This window comes from Meriones unguiculatus, chromosome X (assembly GCF_030254825.1).
Source record: "Meriones unguiculatus strain TT.TT164.6M chromosome X, Bangor_MerUng_6.1, whole genome shotgun sequence".
NCBI classification, from domain to species: Eukaryota; Metazoa; Chordata; class Mammalia; order Rodentia; family Muridae; genus Meriones; species Meriones unguiculatus.
In genome coordinates, this window is record NC_083369.1 from 64,930,864 (window position 1) to 64,947,608 (window position 16,745).

At 37.2% G+C, this 16,745-nt stretch overlaps 1 pseudogene; it reads right to left on the bottom strand.

Moving 5' to 3' along the window:
- Positions 1–15,952: 15,952 nt before the first annotated feature.
- LOC110543411 (small ribosomal subunit protein uS15-like) lies at positions 15,953–16,417 on the bottom strand (annotated as a pseudogene).
- Between the last annotated feature and the right edge of the window lie 328 nt (positions 16,418–16,745).

The window sequence follows — 16,745 nt, forward strand, 5'->3', positions numbered from 1 at the left end:
TATCCTATTATATTAGACTTTTGACCAATTTAATCAAAAGAGATGGGGAAGAACACTTCATTCTCATCAAAGGAAAACAAAAACACCAAGAGAACATCACAATTCAGAACATCTATGTCCCAAATACAAGGGCACACACATTTATAAAAGAATCATTATTAAAGCTTAAATCACACATAGATCCGAAGACATTAATAGTGGAAGACTTCAACACTCCACTCTCCCCAATGGACAGATCATTACAACAGAAGATAAACACAGAAATAATGAAGCTAACGGAGATCAAGAATCAAACGGACCTAATAGATGTCTACAGAGCTTTTCACCCAACACAAAATAATATAATTTTTTCAGCACCACATGGAACCTTCGCCAAAATTGACCATGTAGTTGGTCCCAAAGCAAACCTCAACTGATCCACGAAAATTGAATTAACCCCTTTTTTATCAGATTGCCATGGATTAAAGCTAGACCTCAACAACAAAAATAACAAAAAGCCTACACACTCATGGAAAGTGAACAACTCCCTGCTCAATGACCACCGGGTGAGAGAATGAATAAACAAATTAAAGACTTCGTAAAATTTAATGAAAATGAGGGCATGCCTTACCCAAACTTATGGGAAACTATGAAAGTAGTGTTAAGAGGAAAGTTCTTGTATCTGTTGAGGCTCAGTTTGTGACCAACTATATGGTCTATTTTGGAGAAGGTTGCATTAGGTGCTGAGAAGAAGGTAAATTTTTTTTGTGTTTGGGTGTAAGGTCCTGTAAATTGGTTAGAAGAAAAAGTGGGGAATACCCTTGAACTTCCTGAACAGAATAACAACACCACAGGCTCTAAGAGCAACAATCAATAAATGGGACCTCATGAAACTGAAAAGCTTCTGTAAAGCAAAGGACACTGTCATCAAACAAAACGACTGCCTACAGATTGGGAAAGAATCTTCACCAACCCTTTATCTGACAGAAGGCTAATATCCAGTATATATAAAGAATTAAAGAAGCTGAAAAGCAGTAAACCAAGTAATCCAATTAAAAAAAGGAGAAAAGAGCTAAACTGAACTTTCTGTAGAGGAATATCAAATGGCAAAGAAACACTTAAAGAAATGCTCAACGTCATTAGCCATTAGGGAAACGCAAAACAAAATGACCCGGGGATTTCACCTTACACCCATCAGAATGGCCAAGATGAAAAACTCAAGTGACAACACATGCTGGAGAGGTTGTGGAGAAAGGAAAACCCTCCTCAGCTGCTGGCAGGAATGTAAACTTGTACAACCACTCTGGAAATCAATCTGGTGCTTTCTCAGACAACTAGGAATAGTGCTTCCTCAAGATCTAGCCCTACCACTCCTAGGCATATATGCAAAAGAGGCTCAAGTACACAATAAGGACATTTGCTCAACCATGTTTGTAGCAGCTTTATTTGCATAATAGCCAGAGGCTGGAAACAGCCCACAGGCCCCTCAACTGAAGAATGGATGCAGAAATTGTGGTACATCTACTCTGCAATGAAAAATAAGGAAATCATGAAATTTGCTTGTAAACGGTGGGACCTGGAAAGGATCATACTGAGTGAGCTGTCCCAGAAACAGAAAGACACACAAGGCATATACTCACTCACATAGACATATAACATAGGATAAACCTACTAAAATCTGTACATCTGAAGAAACTAATCAAGATAGAGGACCCTCACTAAAAAGCTCAATTCCCATCACAAAAGGCAAAGAGAATGGACATCAGAAGAAGAAGAAAACAGGAAACAAGTTAGGAACCTGCTGTAGAGGGCCTCTGAAAAGCTCTGCCCTGCAGACTATCAAAGCAGATGCTGAGACTTATGGCCAACTGTTGGGCAGAGTGCATGGAATCTTATGTAAGAAGTGGAAACAGTAAGATCTGGAGAGTATAGGAACCCCACAATGAGAGCAACAGAACCAGAAAATTTGTACACAGGAGTCTTCCCAGAGACTCATTCTCCAACCAAGTACCAGGCATGGAAATAATATAGAACCCCTGCACAGATGTAACCCATGGCAATTTAGTGTCCAAGTGGGACACTACATAGTAATGGGGAGAGGAACTGCCTCTGACATAATCTGATTGGCCTGCTCTTTGATCACCTCCCCCTGAGGGGGGAGCAGCCTGACCAGGCCACAGAAGATGACAATGCAGCCAGTCCTTATGTGATTTGATAGACTAAGATCAGAAGGAAGGAGAGGAGGACCTCCCTTATCAGTGGACTTGGGGAGGGGCATGCTTGAAGAAGGGGGAGAGGGGAGGGGAGGGTGAGATTGAGAGGGGAGGAGGGAGGGGCTTATGGGGGGATACAAAGTGAATAAAATGTAATTAATAAAATAAAATTAAATTAAAAAAAGAGGAAAGTTCTTTTTGAGAATCAACAAGACAAACAAACCCTTAGCCAAACTACACTGTCTCTCTGTCTTTTATTTAGTGTGACTAATATGGGATCTCTCCAATTTCTTTGTGATGGCATGTTAGCAACTTAACATATTACCTGAAAACATTAGGGGAAAAAAAGAAACAATCATACCCAAGAGGAGTACCTGTCAAGTAATAATAAAACTCAGGGTTGAAATCAGTATATCAGAAACAGAGAGAGCAGTGCAAAGAATCAACAAAACCAAGAATTTTTTTTTGTGAGAATCAACAAGACAGACAAACCCTTAGCAAAACTAAATAAAAGACAGAGAGACAGTGCCTAAATTAACAAAATCAGAAATGAAAGGTGGAGCATAATGACAAACACTAAGGAATCCAAATATTCAAGAGCCTATAGCAATAAAATTTGAAAATTTAAATGAAGTGGACTATTGTCTTGATAGATTTCACCTACCAAGTTAAATCAAGAGCAGGTAAACAGTTTAAACAGACCTATAACCTCTAAGAAAATAGAAACAGTCATCAAAATTCTTCCAACCAAAAAAAGAAAGTCCAGGGACTTATGGTTTTAGTGCATAATTCTACTAGACTTACAAAGAAGAGATGCAGAAAAAAGGCATTTACAAAATTTTACATGTCTTCAGGATAAAAGTCTTGGAGAGATCAGGGATATAAGGGACATAACTAAACATAATAAATGCTACATAAAGCAAGCCAATAGCTAATATCAAACTAAATAGAAATTTAAAGCAATACCACTAAAATCAGAGACAAGACAAGTTTGCCCACTCTTCCCATATCTCTTTAATGTGTTACTAGAAGATATAGCTAGAGAAATAAGGCAACTAAAGGTGAGCAAAGGGATACAAATCAGAAAGGAAGAAGTTAAAGTACTGCTCTTTGCAGATGATATCTTAGTATACAAAAACAAGCTCCAAGATGCTACCAAAGAACTCCTACAGATGAAAAACTCCTTCAGTAAAGTGGCTGGATACAAGTTTAATTAAAAGAAAATCAGTACCTCTCCTGGATACAAAAGACAAATGGTCTGAGAAAGAAATTAGGGAAATAACAACCTTTACAATAGCCACAAATAACATAAAGTAACTTGGTGTAACTCCAAACAAATAAGTGAAAGATTTGTATAAAAAAAAAAAAAAAAAAAAAAAAAAACTTCAAGTCTCTGAAGAAATTGAAGAAGATATCAGAAAATGGAAAGGTCTCCCCATGCTTCTGGCTCAGTAGGATTAACATGGTGAAAATGGCCATCCTACCAAAAGCAATATACCAATTCATTGCAATTCCGACCAAAATACTAACACAATTCTTTATTGAACTTGAAGGAACAATTTTCAATTTCATATGGAAAAACAAAAACAAACAAACAAAAACCAGAATAGCTAAAATCATCCAGTACATTAAAAGATCAAATGGAGATATCTTCATCCCAGATCTCAAGCTATAATATAGAGCAAGAGTAATAAAAACAATATGGTACTGGCATAGAAACAGACTGGTGGACCAATGGAATTGAATTGAAGACCCAGAAATAAACCTACACACGTACAGACAACCAATTTTTGACAAAGAAGCCAAAACCATACAATGGAAAAAAAATCTTCAACAAATGGTGCTGGTCAAACTGGATGTCTATATGTAGAAAAATGCATATCGATCTACATTTATCACCCTGCACTAAAGTAAAGTCCAAGTGAATCAAAGACCTAACATAAGACCAGACACACTACATCTCTAAGAAGCAAAAGTGCGGAAGATCTTTGAAATCATTGGCACAGGAGACAACTTCCCAAATTGCATAGCAGTAGCTCAGGCTCTAACAACAACCAATAAATGGGACCTCATGAAACTGAATAGCTTCTGTAAAGCAAAAGACACAGTCAACATAACAAAACAGATAGCTTACAGAAAATGAAAAGATCTTCACTAACCCTACATTTGACAGGCGGGTAATATCCAGAATATATAAAGAATAAAAGAAATTAAAGCCCAACAAACCAAATATTATAATTTAAAAATGAGGTTCAGAGCTAAAGAGAATATTCTCAGCATAGGAACATTGATTAATAGAGAAACGCTTAAAGAAATGATCAACAGATGATGGATAGTCTAGGGTTAGAGGGAAGGGGAGGAGGACCTCCCTTATCAGTGGACTTGGGGAGAGACATGGGAAGCAATGGGAGAGGGAAGGTGGGATTGGGAAGGGCTGAGGGAGGGGGATACAGCTGACATACAAAGTGAATAAACAGTAATTAATAAAAAGATAATTTTTAAAAAGGAAATGGTCAACAACTGCCTTAGTCATCAGGGAAATGCAAAGCAAAACAATTCTGAGATTCCATCCTACACCTGTCAAAATGGCTAAGATCAAAAAATCAAGTGACAGCACATTCTGGTCAGGATATAAAGGGGAACCCTCTTCCATTGCTGGTGGGTGGGCAAACGTGAACAACTACTCTGGAGATCAATCTGGCTTTCTCAGAAGATTGTGAATAGTTGTTCCTCAAGATCCAGCTATACTACTCTGGGGCATATATCTGAAAGATGCTCAGCCATGCAACAAGGAAATTTGCTCAACTATGTTCACAGCAGCTTTGTTTGTAATAGTCAGAATCTGGAAACAGCCTAGATGTGCCTCAACTGAAGAACAGATACAGAATTGTGGTACATTTACCCAGTGGAATACTACTCAGCTATTAAAAACAAGGAAATCATGAAATTTGCAGGCAAATGGGTGGAAGTAGAAAAGATCACCCTGAGTGAGGTAACCCAGAAACAGAAAGACACATATAGTATATACTCACTTATAAGTGGAGATTAGCCATATAATATAGGATAACCATATTGTGGGGGATCTAGAAAACAGCCTCCTGAGTGATGTATCCCAGAAGCAAAGAGACAAACACGGTATATACTCACTTATAAGTGGATACTAGACCTAAAATATAGGATAAACATACTAAAATCTATACACCTAAAGAAGATAAACAAGAAGTACCAGGGTAAGATGATCAACCCTCACTTAGAAAAACAAATGGGATGGGCATTGGAGGTAGGAGAAAACAAGAAACAGGACAGGAGTCTACCATAGAGGGCCTCTGAAAGATTCTACCTAGCAGTATATCAAAGCAGATGCTGAGAATCATAACCAATTTTTGGACAGAGTGCAGGGACTCATATGAAAGAAGGGGAAGTTAGTAAGACCTGGAGAGGACAGGAGCTCCACAAGGACCAAATATATCTGGGCACAGGGTTCTTTTCTGAAACTGATTTTCCAACCAAGGACCATGCATGGATCTAACCTAGAACTCCTGCTCAGACATAGTCCGTGGCAGCTCAGCATCCAAGTGGATTTCCTAGTATACAGAATGTATAAAGAACTCAAAATGTTAAACACCAACAAGCCAAAAAATCGAATTTAAAAATGGGATATAGAGCTAAACAGAATTCTCAACACAGGAATATCAAAAGGCAAAGAAACACTTAAAGAAACATCCTTAGTCATCAGGGAAATAAAAATCAAAGCAACTCTGAGATCCTATCTTACACCTCTCAAAATGGCTAAGATTAAAAACACAAGGGACAACACAAGCTGGTGAGAATGTGGATAAAGGGGAACACCTCCATTTCTGGTAAGAGTGCAAACTTGTACAACCACTTTGGAAATCAAAATTAACCTGGCACTTTCTAAGAAAGTTGGGATTAGCTGTACCTCAAGACACAGCTACTGGGTATATAAATAAATGAAGCTCTACCATACAAGGACATTTGCTCAACCATTTTCATAGAAGCTTTATTCCTAATAGCCAGAAACTAGAATCGATCTATGTCTTTCAACCAAGAATGGACAAAGAAAGTGTGATACATTTACACAGTGGAATACTATTCAGCCATTAAAAACAAAGAATCATGAAATTTGCAGGCAAATGGATGGAACTAGAAAAGACCACCTTGACTGAGGTAACGCAGACCCAGAAAGACACACATGGTATATATTCATTTACATGTACATTTTAGTCATGTAGCTATTATTGGTTATTAATATTCATTATTGATTTATCTTTTAATTAAACAGTGGTTATTCTTAAACCAGTTGTATACTCAAATCACCACACAAGGACTAGATTTATTTAGTTAACCTAAGTACAATGCTGGGCAATAGTTACTCTATCCTAAACCTCCAAGCCTAGATAGCTTCCTCCCATTCAGATTTTCCACATTACACTTGCTTTCAGTCATATCTTAGGTCCGGTTCATCTCTCCTTGTGGTTCCAGGTCCTGTCCTCTCCAATCTCTCTTCCTGACTCCTCCAGCTCGCTTCTTTCTCCATCCCTACTGACCAGGATGTCCCACCCTATTCTCTCTGATGCTCAGCATTGGTTGGTTGTTTTATTGACAATACTGAGAACAAATGGTGGCATGTTTATACAAATTTGAGACAGGTGAATAAGCATCACAATGCAATGTCCTGATTGAATCCAGGTAGTGGGGTAGAGAAATCAGCATTTGAATGAACAAGGGTAAAATGTATATATTCCACAGGAACATTATACCAACGTATAGTACAGGATAGACATACTAGAATGCTCAGACCCAAGAAGATAAGTCCAATAGGCATCTTGGCTTCATGTGGGCTCATGAGTTAGGGGAGCAGGGCATATCTCTGACATGGACTATGTTACCTGCTACCTACGTCCCCCTAATGGGACTTCTTTACCAAGCCACAGAAGAGGAAGATGAACTCAGTCCTCATTTAAATTGATGAGATGGGGTGACTGGTAGGGGAGAAGAGATGTAGGAAAGAGGGTGAGACTGGGAGAGGAGTGAGGGCCTATGACTGAGATGTGAATTGAATTAATTAATAGGGAAATTGAATAATAAGAAAGAAATGTGATTTCCATTGAGGAAACGCTCTACAACTGATAAACACTTAACATCCCAAAATCAGTAGCTTCACATATACAAATTATAAATAGTCTGAGAAAGAAATCAAGGAAGCAATGTCTTTCACAATAACCTCTAATCATATAAAGTATCTTGGGATAAATCTAATTGGGAAAGTGAAAGAATTTCATAATGAAATTCTTCAAATCTTTAAAGAAGGAAATTTAAGAAGATATCAGAAAATGGAAAATTTTTCCATGCTCATGGATTGGTAGGATTAACCTAGTAAAAATACCCATCCTACCAAAAACAATCTATGGATTCAATGCAATTCCCATAAAAATTCCAAGACAGTTCTTCACATATCTTGAAAGGACAATTTCCAGCTTTATTTGGAAACACAAAGACCTAGAACAGCTAAAATTATCCTGATTAATAAAAGTACTGCTGGAATTCCCCAGCAGTACTTTCTCCAATTAAAGTTACACTACAGAGCTATTGTAATAAAAACATGTTATCAGCCAAAAATAGATATGTTTATCAATGGAATCAAACTGAAGTCCTAGACATAGGTATAGTATACACACCTACAGATACCTGCTACTTGAAAGAAAGAAGAAATATACCCTGGAAAATAAAGCCAGCATACTTAACAAATGGTTCTGGTTAAACTTAATTGGCTATAGGTAGAAGAATACAAATAGATCCATATTTATCACCCTGCACAGAACATAACTCCAAATGGATCAAATGTTTCAACATAAAACCAGATATCATAACTATGATAGAAGAGAAATTTTTGGAATAGTTTTTAATTAATTGACACAAGACTTTTGAATGAGACCTATATCAAGGCACTAAGAACAATAATAATAAGCAAGACTTCATGAATACAAAATGCTTCTGTATAGCAAAGGTTACCATCATTTGGACAAAATTAGAAGTTTACTGGATGTTAAAAGATGTTTATCAAGTACACATCCAATAGAGGGTTAATATCTCAAATATATGAAGAAACAAAACAACCTACACATCAAGAAAAGACACAACCCAATTTAAAAATGGTGTACAGAACTAAACAGAAAGTTCTTATAAATAAGAGTAAAAACTGGTATTGTTACTTGGGAGTATAATTTAATAATGTCTGTTAAAATGAAAGATATATAAGGCTTGTAACTCATTTAACTTCTCAATTTTGCTCCTTGCTATAAGAGGAATTACTATTATTCAGCTCTACTCTCCTTGGCACACGATAAGATTATATAGTTTCTGGTTCTGTTATTGTTATTTGAGACTGTATGTATAGTTCTGTATAATGAGTTAGTTGTTACTTCTTTGATAAGTGTGCAACTATCAAAAGTTTCCTTTTCTTCCACGATGGAATAAATCAATGGTTAATATAATGCAACATTTTCTTATATTATGAAATAAACCTCTGTATGACTACTGTTAGCAGAGCCCCTTCACCACCCTCAGTGTATGCCATATACCTTTGTATTGACCAGTATGAAGACAATTCTACTTAATGCTACATACTAAACATATATGAAATGGTATACATAATAAGAACATTTTTTTGTGCAAAATTAAGTGAAACCACAGAGTAATATGTCTTTTTGAACTGTCCATATGTGTTTCCAATATATATACCTGAGTAAAAAATACATATTGTAATGTTCATTCAAAATAGTGTTTATTTAAGGACAAGATTAATTAGGCTTGATTTAGAAGTAATGCAAAAATGGATTACTACTCTAATAGGTTTAGGCATTTAAAGGAATAATATGTTAACTTTAAAGCAAATTATACCTTCAAAAACAATACATAGCAGAAAAGTTTTTACTGTTCACAAAAGAATAAATCTTTCATATTGGAGTTTTAATACCTCGGTGTTATTACTCAGTGCAGGATAATTTGGTTGTATAAATCATATGAAAATTCATATGCTAGATTACTATGATTAGGTATTCTAGATACTTTGTTAGGAAATTTGTTCATTTAGTTGTTGAGCATTCCATCTATAAAATGGAATATGGACAGAAATTTAAACAAAAGAAAAAGCTCTAGAGTATTGATATGGATACCTGTCTATAATAAATTATTAAAAGGCACAATGTAGAAAACATTTTATATAATACATTACCCTTCACATAAGTAAAAGTACTATGTTAGTACCTGTGTGTCTCTGTGTGTGGCTACGTATATGTGGTGTGTTTGCTTGTGCATGCAAGCATGCATCTGTGTGTATAGTCCTCTTCCCTAAACTAGCAAATACAAAATCAGAATGCCTATCTCTTCAGATTGTTAATCTTGTATAAGATAAGGAGGTAGCAGTATGTCTCAGTATGCTAGGAGTTGGAAAAGATAGCCTGTACAAGCCCTAACAAAGCTCAAGAAGATTTTGATTTTACACAAGAAAGTTAAAAGTACAATGACAATTAAGGATTGTGTTTGTAGAGATTCCTACAGAGGACTTAAAAACATCGTCTGGGAAACACGATAACATGAAAGCAAGAAAAAGAGGATAAAGTGATGCAAAGGAGACAAAAGACACTACTACAGATGTAGGTGCTGGAGAAACCATTGAGCCTGGGTAGAAAGAAACTTTTAAAAGTACAGGTCACAAGAGAACCTTGATCAGTCTTAGCCCATGGATGTGCAGTGGTTCACTTGGTAGTACAACCTTCTGAGGTAGAATATTAGATGACTTCGTATTCCATCTATAACTGGTACTCACAAACACCCAGGTTTATTCTGTGATTAGATTTATCTGGAATTCCTTCAGTATCACAAATCAGAAATTGGATACAAACTTAGCCTGGGAGCAATGGTAAGTTACATTATAATATCTCTGTAAGTTTGCATGCTAAAATGGACTTTTATGGCTACCCAATGTTACTACTAGGCAAGTTGCAATATGTAAATAATGGAAAAAGTTTCCAAATACCGCTGAATTCACAATGCAAGCAAACTATGTTGAGCTTTTGTCAACATAGGGTTTTGTTTGTTTGTTTGTTTGTTTTTGTTTTTCTCTTTATTATTATGTGGTGATTCTTACTCTGCTACATATTTCCATCAGATTCTTGACCCACAATGAGATTACCATGCTATCACAATTATGGCGGTACTTGTCCTGCTTTATTCAGTAGCAAGATTAAATCCACCAGACGCATTTTATCTCCAGTTTAATCATAATATCAATATCCTTTTATGACCCCCAAATAGAAGTCTTTTCTAAAATAATTAAATATAAACATGAAATACAAAGCTAAACTGTTCATGCTGAATGCTGTTATATGGGTTACCTGTTCTAGAAACTCCTGAAACCGCAGATCTGGGAACACATTGTGGTGTGCTTGCCTAGAATGCAAGGAATCTTGACTTCAACCTCAATACTGTATAAACTTGGTGTGTTGCACTCAGGAGGTGGAGGAAAGACAACAATACCGTTAACATCATCATCCATCATCATCCTTGCCTACATAGCAAATTTGAGAACAATCTGGGCTACACGGACCCCTGCTTCATAAAATATGCAAGTCTTAGGACCCTACCCCAATTCTGTTAAACCAGTGTCTATGAGGATTAGACCCAAGAATGTGTCACTTTAATAAACTTTACACGTTCTTTCTAATCAAGTGGCAGCCTGTATGATGGCTATGGCAGCAGAGTTAAGAGAGTAAAATAATGAGAGAAATATTTTTCTCAAAGAAGTAATCATTTTAAACTAATTAGATGTGTGGAACACATGGTTAGGTGAGGTGAATATTTTCCTAAGTTACCTGTCTAAGGATACAAGAAAAATGACTAACTTTTCTATTTATGGTAGGAAAAGTTTAAGCTATAGGATAGATATGTATTGATGCTGATGATGACGGCAATAGACATCTGCTAGATATCTTTTCATAAATTTATTAAAAATACAACTAAATGTTGAAATTTGTTGAATTTTTCTGTCTCTGCAAGTCTTCATATGAATAATTCACACATCAGAATAAAAAGAAAAGCAGGCCTTTGTCAAGCCATGCATGCATCTTCTGACTTTTGGTGCAGAAAATATGGTTGCCTTAGTTATACAGCACTGAACCCAGGGATTAAGTGCAGCACAGACAAGTAGATTTGTGTGTCATCCACGAAGACGATAATTGAATCTAGGAGATGAAGGGTATTGACCCTGGCAAAATAAACTCATCATATTCAAAGCTGTGCAAGATGATGGTTTTCGAATTTCATCAGAAGTCAACGTCATGGGCTATCAGCACTTAACTGCTAATCTCTCTTGATAGCACTTTCAGCTTGGCAGATTTATTAATTCAGTCAAGGAAGAGGCACATCCATCTCTCTTGCTGACAACTTTTAGACTAACTAACTTTTGTCTTCTCCTAGTGAGAAGGACTGTAAGTCCTCTTTATTCGGGTAGCTCTAGCAGTTTCTCCAAGAACAGATAGTGTTTGATTTGTTTATCAATGGAAAAAAAAGGCCCTAGTAAGAATCTTAAGGCCAATAGGAAATGCTTTCATGTAAAAGTGTGGAAATAGACTTTATAGAAATAGCCAAAGATATGAGATTTAAACCAGATGAAGACTAATATTCCTGAGGACCAGACTGAAGATTCCATAACGATTCATGGTGTCAACATCAGTGGAGACAGATGTGATATGAAAAGCTGCCCTTAGATGTGTCCCTGAGTTTCTCAGGAAGCCTACCAAACCAATTGGAGGGTAGGAAAACTCTGATTTTTAATCCACAGTATTAACAGCTCACTCTAGAAATTTGATGATGACAATATAGAACAACAACAACAACAAAAAAAAAAAACATGAAAGTCTGTTGACACCTATGACATACGTGGCCATTGAATTCATTCTTATTTCCCCCTCTCACAGCTGTGATGAGGGAACAAAAGCAGAGATCAGAGAGATCAGAGAGATCAGAGAGATCAGAGGGGCCTAACCCTGAGAGAGAGAGACTTCTCTCAGGGCTCCTGGAAGCATTATTAAATACTACTAAGACTATTAACTCTAAGTTTTTAAGTTAAGTATTCTTTGTTTCTTTTGTGAATGAGCAAAACTATTGGGTGCTGGCCATCTGGCCCCTTGAATGACAGCTGACAGACAATTTCCTTATTCCTAGCTGCCTGGAACAAGTTGCTGTCAGCCAAATAGCCCCTTCTTTGGCAATCCTGAGGATGCTCTCCACTGTTCTGTACATTATATGATAATGTTGAGGAAACTTCACTTCAGCTACAGGGCTGCTGCTAAAGACCTCAGCTTCTGAAGCCTTTGCTTCAGTGATAGTCACTCTGGTTAACTTTCACTAGTTTTGGAAGGCTCTACTCTAGACAAGACAAGTTTCAAAGGACTCAACTCATCATCTAGTTATTGTCCCTCAGTACAGGAGGGGGTAAACACCTCTCTAGTGACAGTAAAATAAGTTTTTGATGTAATAACATTAGCAAGCCTCTTTGTGACTTGTGATCAGTAAGAATGTAATCCATGCATGCTCAAGGCTATTTCACGGACTTGCTAGCCTAGCACAATGTGCCATAATTCTTTCCATATATATATATATAACTTTTATTAATTACACTTTATTCATTTTGTATCCCCCCATAAGCCCTTCCCTCCTCCCCTCCCGGTCCCACCGTCCCCCCCTTTCTGCATGCATGCCCCTCCCCAAGTCCACTGAAAGGGGAGGTCCTCCTCTCCTTCTTTCTGATCTTAGTCTATCAGTTCTCATCTATATAAAAAGGGATTTCTTATTTGGGTGAACTAGAAGCTTTACCTTTGTTTCTAACCTTGAGAAACTAGAGTGGCTTTTCGTGAATTGTCTTTTATTGCCACATTAAAAAAAAAAAAAGATGGGTAGAGTGGGCTAAGATGGTAGTACTAAAAGTGATGAAACCCTTGGCTTCCAGCCACAGGCAGTTTACTAGCAGCTAAGAATAAGCTTTGAAACAATTTCTTAAGCTATAAGGCCCAGAAAGTCCAAGAGTTGTAAGCCCTCTGCTCATTCTGAGACTAAGACAAGTCTGAGTAAAGAATTTCTGAGAGAACACTGACTATAAAGTACTAAGAAGGTAAGAGGTGGGAGACAGCTACAACTACAAAAGGCAAGAGAATACAAAGAGCTGAAGAAGTGAGCTGTGGTTCCTGGGAGAACTAGTTTCAGAGGTGTCAAGGGTTAAGATCAAGGGCTCCAGCAACCAAAGCTGAAGACTGCAATACCAGCTGGAGGTAGGTTACTGAATTCGAAGGCCTAGAGATTTCTTTATCCTGAGCCACCTAAAGCAAATAAGCCTGTAGTTCTTAAAGTGTAGAGTCGTAAGCTTTGGTGGTTTCAAGCCTTATCCCTAAGTTAGAGACACTCAGAAGGTGAGAACTACCAACACTGAGGAAGTTGTCAGTCATAATTTCACCTAAACAGATCAAAAGAGCACTTAGTTTGTCGTTGGTAACACAGATTACTGCTACTTACACTCATTTTAATGAGTCATTTGAATACAAGGGGAAAAACAAATTGCAAGTGACAGAATTTGGATATAAACTTAGTTAATCTTATACCAAAGCTCGTGTGCTTTCTAGAAAGAATCTAGCCAAATAACATTTAACAGGATTTTGTTGCATATCAGCCTTTTATATTTTAAGTTCACACTTTAAACACAGGAGCTGCAACTTGGTTGATATTACATTTGTAAAATTATTTGTTTGTGTGTGTGCATGCACATACGTGCACCTGTGCGTGTGTGCTCTTCACTGTGTGAGAGTGGAGGTCAGAAGATAACTTGCTACACTGCTAGGTAGAGTCTTTCAAAGGCTCTCTATAGTAGGCTCCTGTCCTGTTTCTTGTTTTCTCCTACTTCCAATGTCCATCCCATTTGTCTTTCTAAGTGAGGATTGATCACAGAGGAAGACATTGCAGCACGTCCTGATGAGACCTGATAGGCTAGGTCAGATGGAAGGGGAGGAGGACCTCCCTTATCAGTGGATTTAGAAAGGGGCAGAGAGGAGATGAGGGAGGGAGTGTGGGATTAGGAGGGAATGAGGGAGGGGCTACAGCTGAGATACAAAGTAAATAAACTTTAACTTATATAAAAAATAAAAATTAAAAAAAAGAAAAAGAAGAAGATAACTTTCAGGAGTTACTTCTCTCCTACCATGAAAGTCTCAGGAATTGAACTCATGTCATGCAGGAGCCTTTAACCACTAACTTTTCTTACTGGCCAGTGATATTTCATTTATAGCATGAAAAATACCCAAACATCAATACTTGAAGTACATCATTATTCAACTGCCTAGTCCAAATGCATTCATAATAATAACTAATATATCAAGTTACTTTTGTGAGTTTTGTTCCTAAATTTTATTTGGAAAGTCATACAATGTAGCCCATATCAATGCATCTTAATCCTCGTATTCCTTCTCCTGCTCATCCTAATTAGTGTGGGAGTCACATAATTCTTAATTTTCTTTGCTCTAAGCAACCACGTGTAATAAATCATGTCATTCTTCTTCAGATATTATTTGGTGAGATGAAATACTTTTTGGAAGTTACAATGATATTGCTCCTTTCAATGTTTATAACTTCTCCACCAAGATTCTCAGCTTTTCAGTTCACATCTGTCCTCTACGAGAGGAGATGCTCAAAACTGGAAGTATCTGTGATTCCATCTTCTGTGGTGTAGGTGCAGTTTAAGATGAACTTCAAAACCTGCTTCACTTTATCTTCCCCTTCCCCACAAGGATTTTTCCTGGGCCTCATAGTAGCAGCAGAAGCAGAAAAGTATAAAAGTATTTACTGTACCACATACCATGTAATACATGGTAGATGAGCTTCAAATACTGATGTGATTTTAAAGTATAATACTGCTTAATCAGAAATAATGACTTTAATGAAGGCATATTATCCTGCTATGGGAGATGGAATAGTGATTTGTTATATTGAAAGATTTATCCCTTGTCCTTTACCACCTCCAACTCCTGTCACCTGGATGCATCTGCTAGGCTTAACCAGGCCTTTGTTGTTTTTTGTTTTATTTTCTATAATCATATTTGTATTGATTCTTTCAGAATTTTGCTCATATTCATCTTCCTCCCCCAACTCCTCCCAATTCACCTTGACTTCCTACCTACTCAAATTCTTATCTTTTTTTTTTCCAAATCATTGAGTACTACCTTTATTGTCCAAATACTCTTAGATGTGTAGCTTGCTCAGGAATATGGCCTACCCACCAGGAATCTCCTCCTTAAAGAAAACCTACTTTCCTTTTATGGAGCTATCAAATATTAATAGTGTCTGGACTCCAGGTGGGACTGCATGACCAACTACCCCCTCCATGCTAGGATTTTGTCTGGATTGAATTTTTAAAAAGGACTTGTGCATACTTTCACAATCAGTATGAGTTTATAAGTGCTCCTGCTCTGTTATGTCCAGAAAACACTGTTTTTTGTTTGTTTGTTTGTTTGTTTGTTTTTTGTAATGCATCATCTATGGCTCTTATAATCTTTCTGCTTTCTATTGGATAGTGATCTCTGAGCCTTGGGGAAAAGAGTGTGTTACAGACATCCCATTTAGTGCTGAGAACTTTGAAGTTTCTTATTCTTTTTTTTTATTCAAAGTGATTTTATTGCTTGTGTAAACAAGAGAATTTATGCCACTAGAGCAGAGGCTATGGATGACTCGTATTTCCGATTGGGTGAGGACCTGCTTAGTTTTATATTAGTTTTATATTAATGAGCCAACTGGTAAATTCTGTTCTCTATCAGAATCAGGTGGAATTTAGCATCCTTGTCGTTTCTGTTCCACTAAGTATGCTTTCGGATATCAATGGCTTTCTTAACCAAATGGTAGAGATTCTCAGGCAGATCAGGGGCAAGGTCTTCACACTTAAGGATTTTCAAGATTTTATTACTAGTCACAAAACGGACCTGTGCCAAGCTATGTGAGTCCCTCAGGATCATACCTACCTGGAAGGGAGTCAGACTTTTTTTGGCCACTTTGTAAATCTGTTCCTTTACATGGTCAGACATCAACTTCAGTGAAATGGGGATACTGCGGTTGCCTGGCAGTGTCATCTGGGACAAGCCCTTCCCAAGAGTGTGCATGTGACCCATGATGGCAGAGATCTGGCAGCAGAGAAGTTTCTCGTTCTTTATGTTTTGACCAGTTGTAGGGCTTGGTGCTAGGTACCATTTTATACAAAAAGAAACTTTTCTGATGAGGGCTGAGAGAGGTACTAATCTACGGGTGTAACAATTTAGTAATTAGGAGTCTTTTTGATAATATATCCATGTAGCAGAATAACAGTAGTAGGTTCTCCCATAGGGTCTATGAACAGTCTTACTCACAGGCTATGATGATGCTGTCAGATATGGGCTCCGTCTCATGGAGTAGAGTAATTCATTATTACCATAAATTTCATGTCACTATTGCCCCAGTGGG